The sequence below is a fragment of the Ochotona princeps genome, chromosome 28, assembly GCF_030435755.1.
Source record: "Ochotona princeps isolate mOchPri1 chromosome 28, mOchPri1.hap1, whole genome shotgun sequence".
Lineage (NCBI taxonomy): Eukaryota > Metazoa > Chordata > Mammalia > Lagomorpha > Ochotonidae > Ochotona > Ochotona princeps.
The window spans coordinates 8576640-8600250 of record NC_080859.1 but is presented as its reverse complement, the minus strand read 5'-3'; the positions used below and the strand labels follow the sequence as shown (position 1 = coordinate 8600250).

The 23611-nt window shown below is 48.2% G+C and overlaps 1 long non-coding RNA gene across 1 annotated transcript; it reads left to right on the top strand.

Annotated features, from left to right (window-relative positions):
- The first annotated feature begins 22246 nt into the window (after window positions 1-22246).
- Window positions 22247-22964, top strand: LOC131478188 (uncharacterized). Its single transcript, XR_009244343.1, has 3 exons — window positions 22247-22350; window positions 22489-22565; window positions 22864-22964. It is a non-coding gene; the product is annotated as an uncharacterized LOC131478188 (long non-coding RNA).
- The last annotated feature ends 647 nt before the right edge of the window (window positions 22965-23611 follow it).

Genomic DNA, 23611 nt, shown 5'->3' with positions numbered 1-23611 from the left:
ACTGGGAACACTTCCTGGAATGTACCTGCACGGTGTGACTGTCAGAGGATGCCCGTGCAAACTGAATTAAGTAACCCCTCGCAATGGGAGAAACACAGCAGTCCCCATTTCTGCAGGCACAGGTAATGAATAATGTCCAAAAGTTTAGATTCAACAGAAGCAGGAATGCTGCTATAACTTCTAAACACCCCTGATGCATGCTAGGCATTGTGGATGTTATACTCGTACACTGTTTCTGGAATAATCAAGCCAGTGAACAGTCACCTTCACGGAGCTCTAAATGCTGTGCGTGCCCTGGCAACGTCAGAGTTGAATTCATTCCATTGTCAATAAGCAGACCTAGATTATTATGCTGTTTGCTGTTAGATCCTTTGGTGTGTGCTAATGGCTACCAAGGTTTTTTTTCTAATGTTATTTGTCTATTTTTATTTGAAAGTCCAAGTGACAGTGAGTTTTTCTGTGTGCTGTTTGACTTTCCAAATGCCTGTAGTAGCTGGGACTGGGCCAGACCAGAGCCAAGAGCCCTGGGTTCTTTCTGGGTCTTCCGTGTGGGTGACAGGGACTCAGATACTGGAAACTGGGTGATTAGGGGATGGAGACTTGAACCTACGCCCTCCCAGTATGAGGTGCCTGGATCTCAAGTGTGCCTTAACCAGTGCACCAAACACCTGTCCCCTGCTGAGCACTTCTTCCATGCATTTCTCCTCATTTTTTCTCAGGGACATCATTCCTCCCCCAAGTCTCTTTTGTCAACTGCATGATGACTGAACTCTCCCCCAACTTCAGTCCTACTGGTGCTCATATCTTTGCTCTCCTTCGTGATGAAATTACAACTACTGGATTCATTTACTGGTGTCGCACAACAAGTACTTCTAAATTGACCTCCAATTGCTTCCCCCAACCTGAACGTTAAACCCTGGATTTCTGATTGTTGATAAGCGAACCACCAGCCCCACTCATTTGCCCCACTGCCTGGCTCATGAAGTCATTAGGTGCTGCTCTGTGAAACCACTTGGCTGCCTGACCCGCTTTCCATCACTACCCTGGTCTTGGCTTTTATCCTGCTATACATGTCTTACCCCTTCCCACTATTCTAAAATGCTAGCATTGGTATCAACTCCTCCCGGAAACTGTTTGGATAATTTCAAGGCTCATTAACTCCAGTCATTCTGGAGTTCCCTGAGCTCTTATTCTGCCTCACAGGATTTGTTCTAGTTTATGACTTGTTGATCTTGCTTCCCTACTGAGCTGAAGTCCTTTAAGGCACAAACCGAATCTGTTACTTTTCTTTTTTTTAAGATTTATTTATTTTCACTGGAAAGGTAGATTCACAGAGAGAAAGAGAGACAAACAGAATCATCTTCCATCCACTGGTTCGTTCCCCACTGGCCACAATGGCTAGCACTGAGCTAATCTGAAACCAGGAACTTCTTCCAGACCTCTCACATGGGTGCAGGGTTAGGGATGACTTTGGGCCATCTTCCACTGCATACCCAAGCCACAGGCAGGACGCTGGACGACAAGTGGAGCAGCCGAAACATGAACCATTGTCTATATGGGGTGCCAGCGATTGCAGGTTGAGGATTAAGTAGTTAAGCCATCGTGCCACCCCTGAATCTGTTACCTGTTTTACGCTTCATTCTATCCTTCCATACCTCCAATTCTCACAATGTGTGGCTCAAGTTGAGTGCAGAGCAGCTGTTCAAACATACCAAGGTGATATTTGATACTTGGGCACCTCCATGGGCTTAGTCTCCCCCTTCCTGCCAATAGGACTATGGTCTGACAAGAAAAGCAAGAGAGAGATGTCTCTCCCTCTCTCTGCCATGGGAGTTGATTATCTATAAACCAGGAAGAGGCCTCTGACCAGGAAACCAGGTCAGCCTGGCCCACTAATGCAGGTCTTTGCAGCTTCCAAAAGTGTTCAAAATGCAAGTTTATTATGGGCCGCCCAGTCTAAGGCATTTTGCTATGGCAGCCCTTGCTGATCAGACAGACCCTGTGAAATGTTGATATTCCAGTAAAGCTCTTGTCATCCTTTGGCTGTTAAGGTTCTATGTTGGTGAAAACACCAATGGCCCTTTGCAAAGACTCTTCCTTTATGTGTCAAATAGCAATGTCGCAATTATACGCAACTGCCTAGGCTGCCTAGTACCTAGGTTACAAGTGTTATGCTGCTGGAGGAAAGATACATGAGGAAGGCAAGCAACTCTGGATTGGGACACACCACCCTTGCCCCCCAGGAAGGGAAACGGCAGGTTGTCCAGGGAAGAGGTCTGGGGACGTATTGCAGTGGGAGCCACCAAGGGCATGTGACAGGGAAGGAATGAATTCTGGGGTCTTTCACAGAACGGGCCACTGCACTAGCAGGTAGGCAAGGGAGCTGAAACGAAATGGTTTGATGGGAACTGGAGGGCATGTCTGGGTAAGCCAATTCAACTGCCCACATTGGGTGATCTGGGCGGGGCTTCCTACTGTCACTTGTAAAAGCTGGGGCTGCAGGACATGCCTGGCTGTACTATACCACAACACCTACCTATGAGTACTGGAGCAAGGGATGAACCACACCACCCACCAGAACACAAAAGAATTGGATCTGGGGGCAGATTCTGTAGGGGAACTGTAGACTTACCTCTGTGGGAATGCAGCACCCAATAGTTTATGCAGAAAGCTGGGGAGGTGATGGGATGAGGCAGGCTGGACCACAGAACTCACCTGACAGGAAACCGCCTGACACTTGTGGGCATTGGAGCTGGAAAAGGCCCAGCAGAGCCAGTCTGCAGCACCTCCTGGCACATACAAGGGAGGACTGAGGGCAGACCATATCACACAGGGGCACTGCCCCTGTTGGTACACATGAGATCTGGAAGTGGGAGCAGATCTGGCAGGAGAACTTGTAGAATCCTCCTACTAGTCCCTGGCTCCCTCTCGGGGGGCATGTGAGCCTGGGCTGGTGGTAGGCTGGGCCAGGCAAGGTTATTGCACTCATCAGCATTTGTGTGGACTGGGTCTAGGGCCAGGTCGGAATGGGCCAGAGCTTAGCATCTGCCTGAACAAGGTGCAGGTCAGGATGAATTGGACCACAGTAACTGCCAGTTCACCTGGAGGCTGGGGGTGGGCCAGGCTGCGGTAGACTTCTGTACCTACTGGTGAGAATTGGGCCTGAGGGAGGGCCAGGGTAAGCCAGGCTGCCAGTACCTGCTAGTGAATGCTGAAACTGGGGGTGTGCCATCTCAGACTGGGTCTCACCACCTGCTGGCACATGTAAGACCCCAGGATGGGAGCAGGTCTGCGGGGATCTTTGGGGACTTTCTTGCTGGGCTGCTGCTTACACTGGTAGGCATGAGAGCTGGGACTAGGGGCAGGCCAGGCTGGGTATGGGCCAGGCTGGGCAAGGCTGCTGGACCCACTGGTGTTCATGAGAGTCAGAATGGATACAGAGCAGCTGAGCTAAGTGCTGGGACTTGCTACAAGTCATACCAGGCTGGACCACAGAACCCTCTGACAGGTGCAAGATGCAGAGCTTGGAACATGCCTGGCAGGGGAACTCTGCGCATTCCTCTGCTAGGCTGGACCTATCACTGGTGAGCACAAGAACCAGGATTGGGGGTGGGTCAGGCTAAACAAGATGACTGCACCTGTTGGCATACCTTAGGGCCAGGACTGGGGGCAGGGCAGGCCAAGTTAAGCTGTAGCACTGAGCGGTGTGCAAGACAGCTAGATGGAATGCAGGCTGGGATGGAATAGGCTGCAGCAGAAGCTAGCATGCATAAAAACAGGTTGGGGGTGGGATGGTGCAAGTTGCTAGGAGTTATCCCGACTAGGCCATGGTATTTGCTAGCATGTGTGAGGACTGCGTCTGTGGTGGGTGGCTGGGCCGGGCCACAGCAGACACATATGATGTGGGGCTGAGGCAGAACTGACCAAGCAACTGTATCCACCAGTAGGTGCATTGCCTGGTGCAGATGACAGGACCACACCTGACCTTGTAATGACTGTTGCACACAAGAAACAGGTCTGGGATCCTCCCGGGTGAAGTTTCTTAAGGGACATCCCAATCAGACTGTTGAACTCAAACCCAAGCCACAGGGAAAATCACGGAATATGTGGTTTGACCTGGGAGTGCATGTATCAGGTCTGGGCGTCCTCAGTGGCTGATGCCTGTGCAGTGGACAGCATGTCCAGACGCACACGGGGGACATGACAGCTAGCTCCTCTAGGACAGGAGCTGTCAACTCTCTTGTCAAAGGATAAAAAGCAGAACAAGTTGGATCACTCTCTTGTCCAACCTTTGCGGCGTGTTCCTGGGTCTGTGGATGCACTAAGGTGGATTTTGTGACCGGTAGACCTTGAGCAGATTTCCTCATCCCTGGAGCAATGAAACTCACAATGTCTCAGGGCTGTTGAAACCATACATCCGGGTCTCTAGGTCACCATTAAAGGACTGTCCCCTATCCCTGGGTGCTGATGTTTGACAGCAGGAGGAGCCCCCTCCCCTTTCTCCTCTGCAGACATAGGAGGAAAAAAAAGACACAGAGGAAAAAAAAAAAAACACTGAAACATGTGTCCCACCCACTTTCCTCCATACCTGGCTGCCCCACTCCAATCAGCACCTATATGGGCATGCATCCCCCTTGACTATGCAAATAATATGAAAAATGAAATTAAAAAAAAAAAAGAAACAGCTGTGCAGATGATGATGAGTCCCAAAACTCACAGAGTGAGCCTTAACTCCTTATGTTCCCTCAGCCACTGTGCAGCTCTCACAGATGGGCAAATGACCCCGTGGTGACCACTGATCATAAGACTCCCATGAAGAATTCTAAAACTCCCTTGTTTCTCCCAGAACTATCAGGAGAGATATTCTCTCTTGGTTGTGGGGGGGTGGGCGGTGGGGGGAAGCCATCACCCAGGGAACTCTTTCAGCTGGTACTGGCTGTGAAGGGAGTAAACACTCACAGGGGCAGAGCTGAGGGAGACCGCAAAGGGAAGCTGGGTTGGAGCCTCGATGTCATTACACCTGCAGCCAGAACACCCTTCCATTCCCCCCCACACCGTCTTCTCCCTAGCCCATAGTAGTACTTTCCCCCCCTCCACCCCAAGGTGCAGGCCAAGTTCCCTTACTCCAGCTAACAAAGAGGAAACTATTATTCACAGGAGAAAACTCAGACCTCCTCACACGGTGCCTCCATTGAACTCAATCCATCCCCCTTCCCCCACCAAATTCTCTGGAGGGTGTGGGATGGCATAGGAGCAGCCCTGCCTCTGCTAAGTGCTGGCCGGCCCCTCAGCCTGGAGGCACTTTACCCTGGAGGAAGACATTCCTTTGTCCTCTCAGATCAGCAAAGTGAAATCTCTGATAGTGTAAATGGAACAGCACAATGGCCATTGAAGAGCTAATGCCAGGGAATACACTTAGGAGGTTAAAAAAAAAAAAAGCAAGATCCCTGTAAAAGGTTTTAGAAGCAGACTGGGCCCTAGCAATGTTAAAACTGTGGAAGCCAATTAGAAGCAGCAGGAGGCATGGAGTGAGATATTTTTGTTACAGTTGGAATAACACACTTTAGCTAACCTCTTGTTGATTCAGGGTTCAGAAACACCATTTTTTTAAAAAGCAAAGGCAGATGTGTGGTGCAGCTGTTAAAATGCACACCACTTGGGAATATCTGCGTCCATATCCAAGTGCGTGGGTTCAATTCCTAGCTCCGTTTCTAATTCCAGCTCCTTGCTGCACACCCTGGCAGGTAGCAGGTGCTGGTTCAAGCAGCTGAGTCCTGCCCACTGAGGAGGGAGACCCAGATTGAGTCCATAATTTCGGGCTGAAATTCACGGGCCAGCCCCTAGCAGCTGATGGGGGTACCCTGCCTGGAGGAGCCTTTCAGACAAATGAGAAATAAATATAATTTTTTAAATGCTAAAAATGTTTAAGTTAAAAACTTTTTTTTTTTCTTCAAGTGGTAAAATCCAAAGAGGATCTAAGGAGTACAGATTGAGATCTACAAAGAAAAATTTAAAACCAGGATGGTGTAGCCAGGGGTCACAGACTCAAATGCTTTCAGTAGCCAGACAGGTTCTGTCTGCACGTGAGCTGTGTAGTGTGGGGGTGGAGGGGACTGAAGATTCTGACGCTATGGCACATGCCCAGGGGCTGCACACCTGCGAACAGCAGACCCGTGCTGCCGCATTTTCTGATATTTGTCACGAGCAACTGGAAATGTGTGCGTGTGTGGTTGTGAGTATGTGTATGAGAGACAGAGAAAGCAACTACTTCAGGAAAAAAAAAATCCTGTTCATGACAAAAGAAAGGGCAGAACAGAATAAAGAGAAGAAGGAAGTTGGTGCGGCCTGTCCTCTGAGGTCTGGGTTGAAGAGGCTGATGCAGCCTGCCCCTCCCCACCCCCACCCCGGCACGCCTGAGCGTCCTTCTCTTCCTTCTCCTTCCCACACCAGGGTGGGACCCATGGGAGCTGAGCACCAGACCCACGCTAAGCCATGCTTCTCCATGGTGCCCGCAAAGAGGAGCATCAGCTTTGTGCAAGTGTGGGGCCTGATTGGGCCACGGGTGTGGCCCAGATCTGCATTTCCAGGGAGCGCCCAGAGGTGAGCCACAGATCTTAAAGCAGGTTTTCCAGCAGGTCTCTGCACAGTATAATAGCTGAGAACAGCCAATCAAATGAAACAGGTTTTACAAGACAAGCAGAGTATTCTGTGGTTTTCCTTCAGTTGTATTCTTCTCCTCCATCTTATCCTATGGTATTATATTTTATTATTTTATTTATACATATACTTATACAGTTTTTGGGGTGTTTTGTTTTGTTTTTAGTTATTTTCATTTGAGAACTAAAGGGACAGAGAAAATTCCTTGCTGCTGGCCATTCTCTAAATACCGACAGTGGTAAGGACAGGCTGGGGCTGAAGTCAGGGGCCAAGGATTCAACCAGGGCGTCCCAGCTAGGTGGCAGGACTTCAGCAACTTGAGGGATCATCTGCTGCCTCTGAGGGTTTGCATTCATGGGATGCTGAGCTAGGTATCAGAGCTGCAGATTAAATCGGGCACACCCATGTGGGATGTGAGCACCCTGTACAGTATGTTAACGGAGAGGCCAAATGTTTACTTATCTATTAAAATTAAAACTTTGGGCACAGTGCTATAGTGTAGTGGCACTGGCATCCCATATGGATGCCGGTTTGTGTCCCGGCTGCTCCACTTCCCATCCAGCTCCCTGCTTGTGGCCTGGGAGGGCAGCAGAGCTCGGCTCAAGGCCTTAGGACCCTACATCCACGTGGGAGATCTGGAGAAGGCTCCTGGATCTTGGTTTCGGGAGACACACACTCCTAGTTTTCCAGTAGTCCCACAAAGTAATATCACAAATGGTAGGGTACTACTTGGCTGAGAATAACTCCTATTTTGTTCAGGCATCTGTCCCTCACAAGTGACTGCAGGGTGAAACCTGGCTTATGAGGGGATGATAGTACATCCTCTCTGCTTGCCATCAACTGCTTGGTGTAGGGTCCATGAGTTCCTTCTGCCCAATGAGCCGTGGGTACCTAGGAAATGCATTCTCTGCTTTGTACTGGAAGAGAGAGGAAAAACAGCTTGTCTTCTTGCTCTGGGTGTTGCCCTGTGCCTGTTTAACATGGGAACTGCAGCCTGCGCTTGGCTTAGGGAAAATGGGCAGAGAAGAAGGCTCAAGGTTGACTCAGACACACAAGCTCCTGTGTCTGTTGTTCCTACTGCAGAAAGCTAGGTGAGGCCTACTGGGTATAGGAAATTTCTAGAAGTCATGCTTAGGGATCTGCCTGCTGCTTATCCTCAATACTACAGTAACTTCATTCTGACTGTACACTTCTGTTTTTGAAAAAAGACATTGGTTTTTATTTGAAGGGAAGAGTTACAGAGAACATATGAAATGCCTAGGGTTAGGTGTTCCACCCAGCTGGCAGGGGCCCAATTACTCAAACCTTCATCTGTCAATTCCCAGGCTTGTTAGCAGAGAGCTGGATTGGAAGTGGAGCAGTCGAAACTCACACTGGCACCCAAATGGGATTACTGATTTGTTGCAGGCAGTGGCCCAACCCACTATGCCAAATGCCAGTCCCATAATCATTTCTTTAAATGTCTTCAAAATATGAAAACATTCCAGAAACGTTTGCCTACCTGAAGATTTTCAAGGTTTATTAGTTAGGAGGTCCATTTGCTGCATGGATAGGCTGTGGCCCAGCCTCTACATAGACACGCTCTGCAGAGCATCAGTGGTGGTCCCACAAGATAGTGAAGCAGCTGGGGAGTCCTGTGTCCCAGTGATGATGTAGCATAATGCCTGACTCGCGTGTCTGCGCTGATGTTGGTGTAGACGCATCTACTGCACTGATGTGCTATAAAGTACAGCCAGCCCAGGCAATTACGTACGGTACGTCACATTTCCTAATGAAAATAAATGACTTTGTGTTATTATGTGAGAGCATTCTAAAGGTGCCCTGTGTTCGGCCAGCAGCAGCTTCGTCTAACCAGAGCTTACTGCATGTCCTGATTGCATCATTTTCTCTCGTGCCTGATATAACCTGCTGTTGTGTTGTTCATCACAGCCCTAGGAGTAACAGGATAGTCCACGTATACAAACACGATGTAGCCTACATGTGTCCTAGCGTATGCCATCTAAGTAAATACCCTCTATGCTGCTTGCCCAGGAGTGAAATCACCTAATGACGCATTTCTCAGAACACATCCCCTGCGTTGAAGTACGTATGACCCTGCTTAATTTCTTCCAAGCTCTGCCATTTACACATGCTTATAATAATTGCAATTATTATAAACATCTATAAATGGATTTCTATCTAGGCTGTTGATTTCTCAATTATTATGATAAACATCTGTAGCCTATGGTGTTATAGACTAGTCAGAGAGTAGAGCATTCTTTTGCTGACTTTTTGTTGTTGTTGTTGTTGTTTAGTTCTGTGTGTTTGCATTTAAGAGAGATAGAAAGATCCTTTGGTTCTGGTCTCCACTGCCTGCCACTACCAGCAGTGTAGCACGTGCCTAAGTACAATACCACCACTGAGCGATTGCGCCAGGACCTAACTTTTATTTTTCATGATACAGTTCCATAGGCTCAGGGATTTTTGCCTTAACCCCCTCCTCCACTTATCCCCCTAATCACTGTTTTCCCCTATATTATTACAATAAGATCATCCTTCAGTAACAGTCACAAGTCCATCATTCTTCTATTTAAGTGTATCCTGACATTGTAGGTACAGACAATGGCGAAAAGTCCAGCATGCTATTGTCAAGATATATTTAACAGTTTCATTGGGAGTGCCTATTTTATTCAAGAGTAGAGACACATACTGTACTGTATCTTCCTTTCTTGGTACAATAGTCCATAATATTATTTCAAGGTGGTCAGAGGTTTCCAGATAACAATTTGTTTAGTACAATTTTCTGAGTAGTCTTACATAATTTGGGGTCGAGAAAAGTCATCAATAACCTTAAATTTGCATATTTTTCGTGTGTGTGTGAATCTAAAATATCCAGGCCTCACGTTCAAGAAGGGAGAAAAGCAATCAGGTGAGATGCCTTCAAATTACTCTGTATTGGCAAATGTACTCACTTCTTCAAATGGCGATGGGATGTAAATCATCAGGCGCATATCTCAGTTATTCCGGAGTTGATGTCACAAGTGAACCTTGAGATACAGCTTGTCATAAATCCTTAGGCCCAAAAGGAGGATGTGTGGGTGTTTTCTATCCTGAAATATTGCTTCTAGAAAATCTAGAATGTGATTCATGAGCACAATTCCTTTTGCAGGTCAGTTTCCTTTTTCATTTCCCATGCAAGTTAAAATTGTGCTAAAGAACATTTTCCCCAAGCGTTCCTTTACTTGTTAGAAAGAGGGTTAGGAGAGAAAGTGCTTCCGAATATTAGTTCACACCCAAAATTCCCGCAACTGCCAAGGCTGAGCCAGGCCGGAGCTGAAGACTTAGATCCATCCAGATGGCCAAGGTGAATGGAAGCGAGTCAATTCTTTGAGACGTCACACATTGTCTCTCAAGGTGTGTGTTAACAGGAAGCTAGATCAGAAGTGAAATGGGGTCTTAACTGCTGAACCTAACATCCACCCCTAAACATCTCTCTTTGCTTTAATACATTAATTTTAAACTAACATAGACTTACTATCTTAATTATTTTTAAATAAGTCAGGCTAGAAGTTTTTAACATTTCTCTGATCATCTCAAGAAAATGTTCGTTTAGAGCAGGGTTCTCAAGAGATGTGACATTGCTTTCCTCCAGCATGTTTGTGTGGATATACTTTTAGTTGTTACACATGGGGGCATGTGCTCATGGCATTTCATGGGTATCAGAGATCAGAAAATCAGTCATTGCTCTTGCAATGCGCAGCAGAGACCCCTGCAACAAAGAATCAGTCTGTTCAAAATGTCAGTGGTGTTGAGACTGAGAAATCCTGGCATAGAAGCATCTTTCTTTTCCTTCGCTTGAATATGGAATGTTCCACAAGATTCATGGCTCATACATAATGTAGCACACACACAGAAAACAAACTCCGCACTGCGCTCCACAGATTCTTGCCTGGACTTCTCCATGAGCTGCTCCACTGTCACCTTATTTTATTTTATTTTTTCCATCATTTAAGATGTGATTTCTGTATTTGAATATCAGAGTTACACAGAGAGTGCAAGAAAGACAGGGACAATCCAAAGAAACATCTTCGAGTGCTTTCTCTTCCATCCTGCACCTAACTTCTCAAGGAATGGCTTTCTCCTGTTCTCTGTTTCAAAACACAGGCGACGGTCAGTCCGAGTCAAGGCATAGGCCCCGGGGTTGTTTCAGCGACTTCCCTGCACTGTCTCTGTTTTAACCCTTGCTCCTTAGAGAGCTCATCTCATATAAGTCCTGGCTGCTCCACTTCTGATCCAGCTTCCTACTCACTCACCGGGGAAAGCCATAGAACGTGGCCCGAGTACTTGAGCCCCTGTCACCCACATGGGAGGCCCAGATGGAATTCCAGGTCCCGGATGTGCCTACTATAGCCATTTGAGGAGTGAACTAGTAGATGGACAGTCTTGCTCTTTCTCCGTCCTCCTCTCTCTGTTGCTCTGGCTTTCAAATACAATAAACTCATCTTTCAAAAAATTATAATAAAATGTGTGAAAAAGATCATCATTGGATGTATCTGATCCCATCATGCAGACACAAGTACTTGAAATTTTACGGACTTCAATTTTTTTATTTGCTTATTTATTTGACAGGTAGAGTTACACACAGACAGACACACACACACGTGCACACAGAGCAGCCAGAATCATGGAATTCCATCTGGGACTTCCATGAGGGTGGCAGCAGCCCAAGCACTTATGCCATCTGTTAGTTATTTAAAAAGATGGTAGAGTTCTAGTCCATACGATATTACGATATTATTACGCGCAGCTAATTCCCACAACCTGGTTCTTTACCGTGAGCTGAAACACCAGACGCAACGAGGTATCTTAGGAGGTTTATTCCAACGGAGCAGGAACAGGGTGGAGGGGAAGGGGAAGGGGAGAGGGGAAGGGAGGCCGGAGGAAGACGGGAGAGCAAAGAAAAGCAAGAGAGAGAAGAGAGAGAGAAGAGAGGGGTAAGAGCGGGGTAAGAGAGGGAGGGATAAGAGCCAGGATAAGAGAGCAAGCCGCACCTGGGGGAGCCTTTTTGTCGGCCAGGTATAGGGGGTGGGGATTGGGAGGGATTGAGGGCAGGCCCCCAGGGGATTGGCGCCTGCAGGTGAATGCCTAGGGATGATTGGCAAGTGGGCGGAGTTGGGGAGGGGGCTGGAAGATTGGGAGGTGGGATTCAGGTGGAAAGCCAGGTTACATCCGATTGGTGGATAGCTAGGCCGGCGCGAACTTCATGAGCTGTGAGGAAGAAGGAATGGCACTGGGTATTGGAATAACTCCTTACACCATCTTCTATTGCCTTCCCAGGCACATAAGCAGGGCACTGCATTGGAAGTGGAGCAGCACTGGCTCTAACTGGCATTTATATGAGATGCTGGCGCCATAGGCAATGGCTTTACCTTTTTTTGCCACAGTGTAGGCCCTAGAGAACTTCAATTTTCTTCCCCACCAACCATCAATACTAAAATGTAAACTTAGAAGCCACAGAAGTGACCACTTTCACTGTGGAATGTTCCATGCCTGCACAATAGCTACATTCCCCTTTCTCTTCACTTGTGACACTACCCTCCCCCTCTGCCCCTACCCACCCCCCTCCATGGCGCAGGGACAACTGTGGGAAAACTGAATGGGGAAATATAATCCTGCCAGCCCGCTCAGCTCCTCTTTGTGAAGTGTCCTCCTTGCAGAGAGTCCCTCCTCATAGAGCACTGCATGACTGGGGACAGAGTGAGCAGCGAGGAATGTCTCCATCAGCAGGTGCTCATCCCAGCAGTTCCCCAACATGTGATCTGGCACCACCTGTGCCAGGGTTCCCTGGGACACCTGTAAAACTGGTAGATTCTTGTGACATCAACAATGGCTGCTGAGTGAGGATGTGGAGGTGGGGTTGAGGGTCTGCCTGTCTGCTTTGATTCTGGTGCAGGTGCCAAATCCCGCGGATGCTCAAGAACTGCTGTTCTGCAGATTGCCCTGGCCGTTCACTATAACCTGCACTCACCTGATTCTTACATCAACGTCCCCAGTGCTCTGCCAGGTTCCTCTTCCAGCAGGAGTGCAAGCAACAGTTTTTAATAATGCCTTTTGGGGCTCACTCATTAGTTCTCTCCACTGTGGCATTCAGCCCTTTACATTCACCTGGGGCCAGCGCCGACCACTGTGCGTGTCCTCTCAGCCTCCTGGGGAGGCCACCTAGGACCAGCTTTCTCCTTTTGAAGTCACTTCGTGGTATGATTTTGGAGGGGAAAATGACACTCTCTTTAATAAGTGAAATTTGTTCTTTTTCAAGCCATGTGTTTGGAAATCAAAATGCTGTTCGTGTACACTGCATTTTCCTTTTATTTCAACCCTTCCCAGGTTCCTCACGTTTTTCCGTGCACACAAGCTGTGATCCTGGCGTAGGGGGAAGTTACACTTTCCTTGCCTTGTGTGGCAGCACAGCTCCAGGCCTGTGCCAGGCTGCAAACACCATGCTGTTGGCTCCTCTGGCCACTGGAACCGAGAGCCACATAAATCTGCTCTGTGTATAAAGCACACAGCTGTGGGTATTTTATGAGGGCAACACCATACAGACTAAGAGACTTCTCCCAGCGATGTAAGTGCCTCCAGGGCTGGGACCCTAACTCTCCCATTTTGCACTGCTGAGCACACAGCTTCATTCATTGTCGGTAATCAGTAAAGCTGAGTTAACTTTCAGTGGATGGATTGGTAGGTGGGTGGGTAGACTAATGAACCACTCCAAGATTCTTGTCTGTTACGCTTGCATTTGAAGGCTTCAGGAGTGAGGTTGAGTCACGTGTGTTTAACTCTTCTTTTGTCCATGCATTTAACACAGATTTCTAGACTACTTGTTGTGTGCCAGGCACTACCTAAGCTTACTGACAAAGCATAAAGTACAAAGATTTAGAAAGAGTCTTGCTTAATGAAACATTGTTTTTAGTGGAGGAGAGGACCATGAATAAATAAATACACACATAAATACCCTGAAAAGTAGAAAGAAGGATGAGGGGGAAATGAAGGAACATGTGGGCTGAGTGACTGTGCTACAGCTGACCGGGCTACAGGTGAGGGGCCTCCCTGAATGGGTGAAGTCAACAAAATTAGTTTTAAAAGGCAAGAAGAGAAGTCAGAGGAGGACATTTAGAGCAACAGTTATCACGGTGTTGGGATGTCCATATCCAATACTGGCGTGCTAGAGTTCAAACCCAGCTCCATTCTCCATTCCAGCTTCCTGCTATGGCACGCTTCGGGGGCCAAGGCACCTTGGCTCAAGTACTTGGCTCCCTATCACACATGTGAGACACTCCAGGTGAGTCCCTGGCTCTTGTATTATTGGCCCAGGCCTCGTCGTTGTAGACATTTGGAGTGTGAACCAGCGGATGAGATCTTTCTGCCTTTCAAGTAAATAAATGAATAATTCTGTAAAACAAATAATACACCGGAACAGAAGGTGAGTCAGCTGAAACTGGGCACCCCTGAGAAGCAGCAGTGACGTGGACGAATGCTTGTGCTACTTAAACAGGAGTCCCCACTCGCGTTCTGGTCCTACACATCTTTCTGAAGCATGTTGGGCACCACTGCCTTATCAGTCCTGGAACCCAGATCGACAGAGAGACGAGAGAGCAGACCCCAGACTGATCCGAGTCCTGATAACCTGTGTCTTGCTGCTTTTTTTTTTTTTTTTGCTGAGAGCCTGGTCACTGTGTAGCATGAGCAGCAGTCAGGGTCACGGGGCCACGTTGTCCCTTGCTCCCTGTTCTCCCTCCCCCTTCCCCCTCCCCCTCCCAGGGATGAGGACAGAAGGTCTCAGGAGCGCACCCCAAGGGAGAACCTCGTGTGTGTGTGTGTTTGTGTGTGTGTGTGTGTGTGTGTGTGTTTAAACCTACGATGAGTGATACGTGACGAGCCCATCAGGAAAAAGGAAAGAGAAACTAGGAAAAGAGGACATCCCAGGCTTAGGGTTTTTGGGAAGTGATTTTGTAACTTTGGAAGGCCAACTTTTCAATCTTCCTCTTTTTTAGATTGGGAATGTGTACTCCACAGGGTGAGGAGGAGTTCTTGTAAATGCAACCCTCTGTTTCTCTTTTTCCACGCTGAGCACATTGACAATAAACACGCTGCTTGCCGCTCTCTGATTTTACACCTGGTGAATGTTTAAAGATTTCAAATAAACATGGTTCTGCTGACCGCTGGGTGAGCTGCAGTATGCCAGGAGGAACTCAGTGGACTTGTTCAGGGCGATCTGGTTAACATCCCCTAAGATTTATGCTTGCAGTAGAAATTGCACCACTATTTATGCAAAGGGCGTGGTTTGGGAGCCTGGCAAAGCCCGACTGAAGTGGGTATTTGCACAGCCGTGCCCACTGATGAAAATAGCTACAGTTCAGTGCTCTTTCCAGAAATGTCCTTATGCCCTTCAAATGACATATTATTTGCACATTTCTACTCTTAAACAGCAACTATCCGATGCTGGCTTTGAAACTATTGCTTGGCAAAAATAATTAAGCCAGATAATACTAGGCTCCTGGGAAACTCTGGTTTGGTTTGTTTGTTTATTTGTTTTTCTAACTTTATTGACAGGCAGAGAATCAGAGAGAGAAGCTTCCATCAGTTGGCAAGAGCCAGGGCTGGGCTGGGATAGAAGCTGGGAGCAAGAAAACACTACTGGATAACTTTTAAAAAGTTACACTAGCTTTTTTTTTTTTTTTTAAATAAGCTTTATCAGCTAAAGCAATAAACTAATTAATTAATAAAAAATTTCTAAAAATTTAAAATTCATGATTTTTTTGATGGTTACATTGTTTTGCAGCTCTAAAAAACTTATGAATTTGAAAGGCAGAGTTACAGAGAGAGGGGAGATAGAGAAACAGAGGCATCGAGAGAAACAAGAGAGAGAGAGAGAGAGAGAGCTCTTCCATTTTATGCTTCATTCCCCAAATGCCTCAATAGGCAGAGTTGGGCTGGTCGAAAGCTGGGAGGTGAGAGTGTCTTCTGGGTCTCCCACAGGGTGCAGGGTCCCAATGACTTGGGCCATCTCTGCTGCTTTCCCAGGAGCATTAGCAGGGAGTTGGATCAGAACAGTGCAGCCTGGACCCAAACAGGCGCTCAATGGAATTCTGGGTTTGCAGGCTGCAGCCAGTGTGCTGTGCTACAGTGCCACCTCTAATGGTTATAGCTTTTTACTTTTCATCTTTTTTTTCTTTTTTAATGATCTAGGAGTTATCTTTTAATACCTGAGGGACAGTGTAGAATGGCAGTTCTTGGCACTGCAGGCATTATCTGAATGAGTTCCTCCTCAGATGGAGAAGCAGCCAGAGACCAGACCTTACCCAGCCAAGCAGCGTCCTGCGGACCCTCCAAAGGAAGGCTGGGCTGCTGCTGGGATATCTCTGACCCCACATTTTTACTGTGTTGCTGCTTCCCTAGCTCCCTGTTTCATCAGCTCGTTCAGAGGCCGCTCCTCCTGGAATGCTGCACACAGGAAACTACGCGTCAGCTCTAACCTAAAAAACGCTGATGGGTACAAAAAGGCATCTGCATCCAAATGCAGATATCTAGCAAGATATACAAATATTTGTGCCTTTATTTTATTTGTTATTCAAGATTATTGAGTGTTGATGTTGTAAATCACATGCCCTTGACCTTGTATTTATAAACAGCATGGCCAGCTGCTTTCTGGTTTCCTTACCAGGCCAGTTTCCATCTTTCCTCACTGCTATTTGCTACTTCTTCACCCTCTTTTGTACGCAGTTGCTAAGAGGCATTTGCTGACATTTCAAGAAAAACTCACAAAAATTTAAAAATTTACTTTTCCAATTTTTTCTGTGAGTAAAAAAAAAAATGTGGGGAGCGGCCGACCCCACACGGATGAGGGGCTCCAAGATGGCGGCTGGCCGAGTGCCAGGAGGCGGGACTTGTTCCCGCCAGGAGGCAGGCAGGAAGTCACAGGGATAGGCTAATTCTCCCTTGCTGCGATTGCTGGCCTATCAGATAGCGCCCCGTGGACCACGTGCAGAAGTGATTGGTGGAAGAACTATATTTAAGCAGCTCGCTTTCGGCAATAAAGGTCTTTTTGGTTCATGACATTCTGGTGGCTCTTACGTGGGGAATGAGGGGAATACAGAAACGGGAAGAACTGGGAAGAAGGGTGGTGGAAAACGGGAAGAAGGGTGGCGAAGGAGCGGGTAGGAAAGCTTAGACGGGGACAGGAGCAGCAGAGAAAAGGTTTTAAAATGCAGCCACTTTTGCCAGTTTTTCCCGGACCTCCAAGAATATTCCTCGTCATTTTAGAGTCGCTGCAGGGTGGCGACAAAAAAAAATCCCGATTTGATTTTTGTACTCTGATGACGTTAGTCCTGCACTAATGAATTTCATAGATTTGAGCACAGATTGAGAGTTACTCTTTTCATTTTGAGTTGAGAATCCCAGTGTCCAATGGCTGGTTGGAAGATGAAAAGAAAGGATGGGTATAAAACCCAAGCTTCGCTGAGGGGAAGTTGTGGGCAAGTTGCCCCTTCTGTTTTAACCTTTATTGAGCCCGGTCTGTGTGCCAGACCAGGCCTTAAGCCCTCTCAGCATATTTAACCTTTTTGATCTTCACAGCAACTCTAAGAAGCAGATAATATCCTTTTCCTTGTAATTCATTCATCCTGGGGGCCAGATAACAGTCCATGAGCCGAGGGTATGGGTGAACAAACGCCTTGCTTGGGTGTAGTTGCTAATTCTGACCAGAGGTAGAGCCCAGTTGTTGAGTCTCCGCTCCAGCTCCGACTGGCTCTGTGACCCTGGGCAGGTTACGTGCTGTCCCTTGCCTTCACATTTTTATCTGTAAAGCATGGTGATAAGAGTCCCTAGCCCTGACAGCTGATGCGAGGTGATAGGCTGTGATAGCAGCGAGGTCACTGTCGTAACACGGAAGAGCAGAGCCCGCAGACAGTAAACATGACCCAAGTGCGTGTGCGGCCACACGGAGCTTGTCAACCAGGCAGGCACACGGGGCGCCTTCCCTGTATTAGGGCCGGAGGAATTCAGGGCACATAGGAAAAATTCAGTAGAGTCAGGAGAGCCTGGGAAAAGTACAACAGTGAATGGGCCAAGTCCAGAGAGGACTGTGGGTAGGAGAAGTCTCACTGTGTAGGTGCTGTCCGAGCAGACCTGTGCCAGGAGTGAGGCGCAGGCACAGGGTGCTGGGCAGGTGCTGGTGATCCAGGTGTGTGCAGAGCAGCACAGGAGGGACTGAGCCCGGCGTGTTCACAGCTGCTGTGATGGAGGAGTGGAGGTGTGGGAGCAGAGGACAGCAGGGGCAGGAGTCGTATCAGTAGAGCCCCAGAGGCTAGCACTTTCTGTTTGAACCAGAACATGACTCTGAATGCATTTGACTGCCCCTGAAGAGAACCTCTGTTAGGCTGCATGCCTCTCCCCCCAACCCAGGCTTTACACGTATGGTGAAATGAAGGGGTTTGTGTCTGGTTTTTATTTTTACCCCATCTCTAATATGCCCTGGTACATGACAGGCTCTCAAAGTACAGTTGGGAAGGGAATGACAGGCGACATGCCCCAAGGTAAAGGGTTGGTTCCCAAAGAGATCCTGCTGTCAGATTCTGCTGTAGGTTCAGGAGCCAAGGGGCCGGGATCTTACTGAACCTGTAGCACTCAGTGCACCTGCTCTGGGAAGGCTGAGGGGATGGCTGAGCAGAGGACTGCACCTGCTGTGGGCGCCTGGCTGTCTCCCAAGATGGCTAGAGCCCATACTTGGTTTTCTACCAAGAGTGATCCATCAGATGCCAGCTCATTTTCACGGGAGCAAATAGTTCTGGTGACAGAGAGCGTAGGGAATACTCCCTAGGAGAACTTCAAGAAAGGAAAATGTCTATTCTGCGAAGAAAGAATTCTCCAGCTCCCTACTGCTACTGGAAGGCAGCAGAGGAGGGGCCCAGGGGAGATCAGGATGGAGTTGCTCACTCTAGGTTCCATCTGACCTAGTTGGTGTACTGCTGACCACTCGGAAAGTGTACCAGCAGACGGAAAATCTCACGTTCTTTCCCTGTTACTCTGCATTTCAAATCAATCTCCCCTCCGCTTGCATGCTGCCCTTCTCCCTCTGTTCTGTGTATCAGTGAGGGCATGAGGAAGTGAGGGGTTGGTCCCTAACATAAGCATGGAAAAGACCCAGGTGAGCTTTGGTTCTTTGCTTGTCTGGGAGTTAAGGCAGCACTCCCTGCTCTGTGAGGTTCTATACCGAAGTTCCCGCAATGTTCCTCTGACTCTCTCCTTACTTTTGCATGCTGTCCCTGCTTTAGACTCTCCAGACTGCCCAGTCTCTGCATGCTGTGGCCCTCTTGCCTACACCCTCCCTGATACACATCTGTAGTTGCCCTTGGTGTGTAGCGAAGAAAATGATGACTGGGGGAGGAAGACGTGGCCAGGATGTGGGGCTGCCAGAGGAGGAGGTGTTGACAAAAGTAGACCCAGGAGAGTCTACTGTCGTCATCTAGGTGGGGAATGGTAGTGCCACGCACCTGGGTGGTAGCCACACCGATGGTAAAAGAAGCTTGGAGTGGGGATTTAATTTGAAGGTGCAGCCAAGAGGATTTGCTGAAGCGCTGGAGATGTGAGTCAAAAGGCTCCACATTGTGAAAAGCTACAAAGCGGAAAGGTGTCATTTGGAGGTCTGACAGACATGGATTTTCTTGCAAGACAATTTTGGCAAGTTTTTTCCCACTGGGAGTGTGCATTTCAGCACTGTAATTCCAAGCTCTGCCCTGTGGTCTTGGGTGGTTGCTTCAAATATCTCTTGAGTTTTGCAATTCTTTCCACCCAAGGGAATGAAGCTTAACCCACCTTTCTTAAGAAAGCGGAGCTGTAGAGCCGTGACATCTCCTTTTGGGGAGGGAACAGGAACATTTTAAACTCTGTTATGGAAGGGTGGTAAGCATGACCAAACTTTTAGTAACCAGTAGCCCACAGAGTAAACTCCCAACCAGCTGAGCACAGAGCCCTCCCTGCATCCACTGCCACCAAACCGCCAACTCCTGACTGCACAGAAAAGCCAGCGTGTTGGTGCCCAGCAAGCCCCTGATAAGACCCAGCGCAAAGAAAAACCCAGAGAGAGAAAGATAACAGACAAAGGAAAGCAAACGGCTAGGATTATGCACAGCTCTTGTTTCTCTTTATGATAGGGCAAAGTTTTCTGAGATAAATAAATAGTGCTTCATTTTAGAAAACAGCTTCCATTTTGTATTGTGCCACTTCATCCAGGGCTTACTGGAACATCCATGGAAAAGAGCCATATCCTCTTCCCCTCTCGCCCGACTAGTGCACCCACACACTGCTTTATTCTTCTTCAGTGCATGCGTCACAGCCTGAAATTACATCACGTGTTGATTTCTCAATCTTCTCTGTAAGATTTAAATGCTGTGAGCTGGAGTCCTGGCCTATTCCTCTACTCTGCCAGGACCTGCAACAATGTTAGCTAATGGACATCCCTCCTAACCGCTCCTGCCCCGCCGGGAGACAGAGAGAGAGACAGAGAGAGAGAAAGAGAGAGAGAGAGAGAGAGAGAGAGAGAGAGAGAGATAGACAGAGAGACAGAGAGAGAGACATTGCATGTGTTGGTTTATTCCCCGAATGGCCACAACCGTGGCTGGGAGGAGGAGGAGGGAAGGTACTTGCCCTGGCCAAACTCAGCAGCCTACATCTCCCTTAGGGTGTCCCACTCCCTTGATTTCTGATGTGCAAACATCTCAAGCACAAACAACAGTCCTTTCTGGTCTCCAGAATTATCACGCTCCACCAGAAAAAAAAAATTAGTATTACAAATAGTAATTAGGTTACTTGGGAAACCCTGGAGGGGGCAGATGTCAAATTCCACAAATCATCCTTGAACAAATCCACTGAGACTGGAGTCCGACTCAAATCCAATGTGGGTGCATCAAGCACCCCTTCTGCAGGGCACTCACTAAGCTGCAGGCAGAGTGTGTGACTCTTACTGTTCAGAGAGAAATCTTGGTGCAGAGGAGGGAAGCCAGAGTGAGTCGCAAGGCTGGCTGGCGGTACTGAAGGTCCAGGGGGTGGGCAGAGAGCAGGGGTGGGGGCACTTCCTCTGAGCCTCCTGCTGGAAGTGAGTTATGTCAGGGTCAGATCAGTTTCACAGGCTCCATAAAGCACCTGGAGAGCTCAAAAGCACAGACTTGCTGAGCTGATTTGGAGTGTGGTTTTTGAACTGCTAGAACAGTTCACACACTGAATCCTCCATTCCCACACATGGGCACAGGCTTAGCTCCGGAATCTTTGCTTGCCCGTAAACTCTCCTTGGATGCCTGCTTGAAAGTCACCTGCATCTGTCCAAGCAAAAACGTCTAGAGAACACTGCCCTTTAATGGGTTGTGTTGTGAGGTTTCCATAGTGGTAACTTCTGCAATTCTCAGGAAAGAGCTACCAGATAGTTTCCTCCCGGGCCTCTTGAAAGATTGGTCCTGTTCCGCATTATCTGCCAGGGACAGAAAGCAAAGAAACAGTCCTGAGTCAGAATGAAGGGGCACAAGAACACTAGCAGTGCTGGGCACGGAGGTGTCCATCTGTCCTTGGTGGCCAGCCTATCGAGCTGTGTGACTTTATCCTGGAGATAATCAGGAATGCTTGGCCGGGAAATAGATGTAGACATTTAAAATTAGCCTCCCACTTGCACTTGGTAAGAGCTGATTCTGAAGGTGAATCTCCACCCTGGGTTTGCGAGATCACGGGCCTGTCAAGCACTTGGTGTCTGTCTCAGGCTGCTGCTGCTGCCGGGCTGGCACAAGCACAGCCCGTGTCACATCAGACTGACCCACACACCCAGGGCGACGTGATTTGTCACTCACAGAGGGAGGAGAGAGATGCTGAGTCACCCTCTCAGGGAGCTATTTAAACAGAGCCTTACAGGGGACTCAAAAGCATTCCCCCAAGCACAGAACACCCTCCAGAAGTCACTTATCCAGCTAGGCTGGCTGGTCCAGGACCACCGCTATTCCCCTTACCCCTATTGTCACACCGTGGCTTCTCACTTCCCCCTCACCTTCCTCAAGGGGCAAGCACCCACCCAGCCTGTTACTCCTATGGGACGTGCAGTCAGAGGTCACGGGGACCTCTTTCCAATGTTCTTGTGGTAACATCAGTCTTGTCTTTCTTGCGCTTCTGGCACAGCAGCCAACGTTAGTTGGGCAACTAAGGGATGAGTAAGGTATACTCCTTGCCCGGAGAAGTTCACAGACTAGTGGCAGAGATTGGCAGGTAAGGGGCAAGCAATGTGAGAAGTGATAGCTCTCAGACATGTAAGGGTCCCCAGATGCTCTGGGCATTCTGTGGGTACCAGGCCTCTTGTGTGAAAGTGGGCACCCTCAGGCTCTGCTGCCTGGGAGATGCTGCAGGAGTATGGGGGACACTGAAGGGCTGGCTGAAGTTGGCTGTTTGAGCAAAGCTTGCTGCTCCAGGGACGTATTTGCGCATCTGCCTGTCTACCTATGCTTACCCTGTTTGACCTGCTGGGTCTGTAATGCTGCTCTGTCAGCTTTGGGTGCTAGCCACGGCTGTCCCCATGCCCTGCCTCCAGGTACACCTTGCGATGTGTCAGATGAGGACTCTCGTCCTGCCCAGAAGTGCCGGCCTTGGCCTGGAGAGCCTGCTTTCTGGCTGGCCTTCTCCACCTCTCTGGTAAGGCGCTCGACTTGCCAGCTGGGGGTCACATGTATGGCAGATGCTGTTGGTGAAACTGCTAGAGGAGCTGGAAGCGGCTGACATCTTTGGGAGGGACGAGACTTGGCAAGCCCGTGGTGTTGTGTCCAAATGCAGCTCCCATCTCCTGATGGAAAATGATTGCAGAAAAGGAGAGGACATCAGCTTCTTCTGGGAGCGGTCCTAGACACCAGGTAAATTTAGTTCGCACAGTAATATCATCCTTATATCAGAAGCCCATTTATAGAACGGGTTTACAAAGCCCCATTTAGCAAATTTTGTTACAGAATGGAGAAAGCTATGGCTCAGAAAAGTTCAGAGACTTATTGAAAACCACATAGCTCCACATATTTAGCTTGGATCTGAACAAGGTCTGTGAGACTTAGAATCCGTTGTTCTACTTAAAACTTTCAGAGTATTTTGCAGAAGGGGTCATGGATATTAGCATGGAATTAAGATTTCTGCATTGATTTTGCTTATTGGTCTCCCCAGGAGTGATATAAACCAAGGAGGTGTAGCTTGCACATCTGAAGCTTTGCCCTGCAAGGTACTATTGATCCTAACTGGTGTGGAGGGAAAGCAACAAGTGTACCCTAATATCTCATTCAGGCAACATGGACACATTGCTGCTGCATATGCGTAGGTAAACACAGGGAAAAGGATGCCTTTTTTTTTTTAGGATGCCTGGTCTTTATGACTTGTTGATGTCTAAGAGCTTTTACCTTATGTGTCAAAACAATTTACAGCATTGCCAGCAGCATTCAGTACATTCAGGACAGGTTCATTTCACCCACAGCTGGACTGGAGCCGCGCTTGGGACAGCACGGAGTTCGGCCTTCCAGCAGACAGGCCAGGGAGCGAGCCAAGTTCAGTGCATGAAGAGCAGGGCAGAGCCATTTAAAGCAGCACAGTTTATGTAAGTGTGACCTCACTGTTCCCACTAGAAATGGGTCACACTGGAGCGGGGACATCCAGGGTACTTAACCGACTGCAACGACATCAGTGTACCTGTCCCGTGCTTGGAGCACAAGTGCCCGCCATACCACCGGGATGTGGTGCAGCTGTTCTGTTCCCATCCTCTCCTCGTTTCCTCATAGTTAATTGCTATCAAGATTTATGTTTATATATAGATTTGTTTCCCTTTGGTTAAATACGCTAAACTAAACAGGATACATCAGACTGTGATCAAATTTCCTATTGGGAACAGGGGGAAAAAGTTTGGGACCAAGAAGCAGTTTTT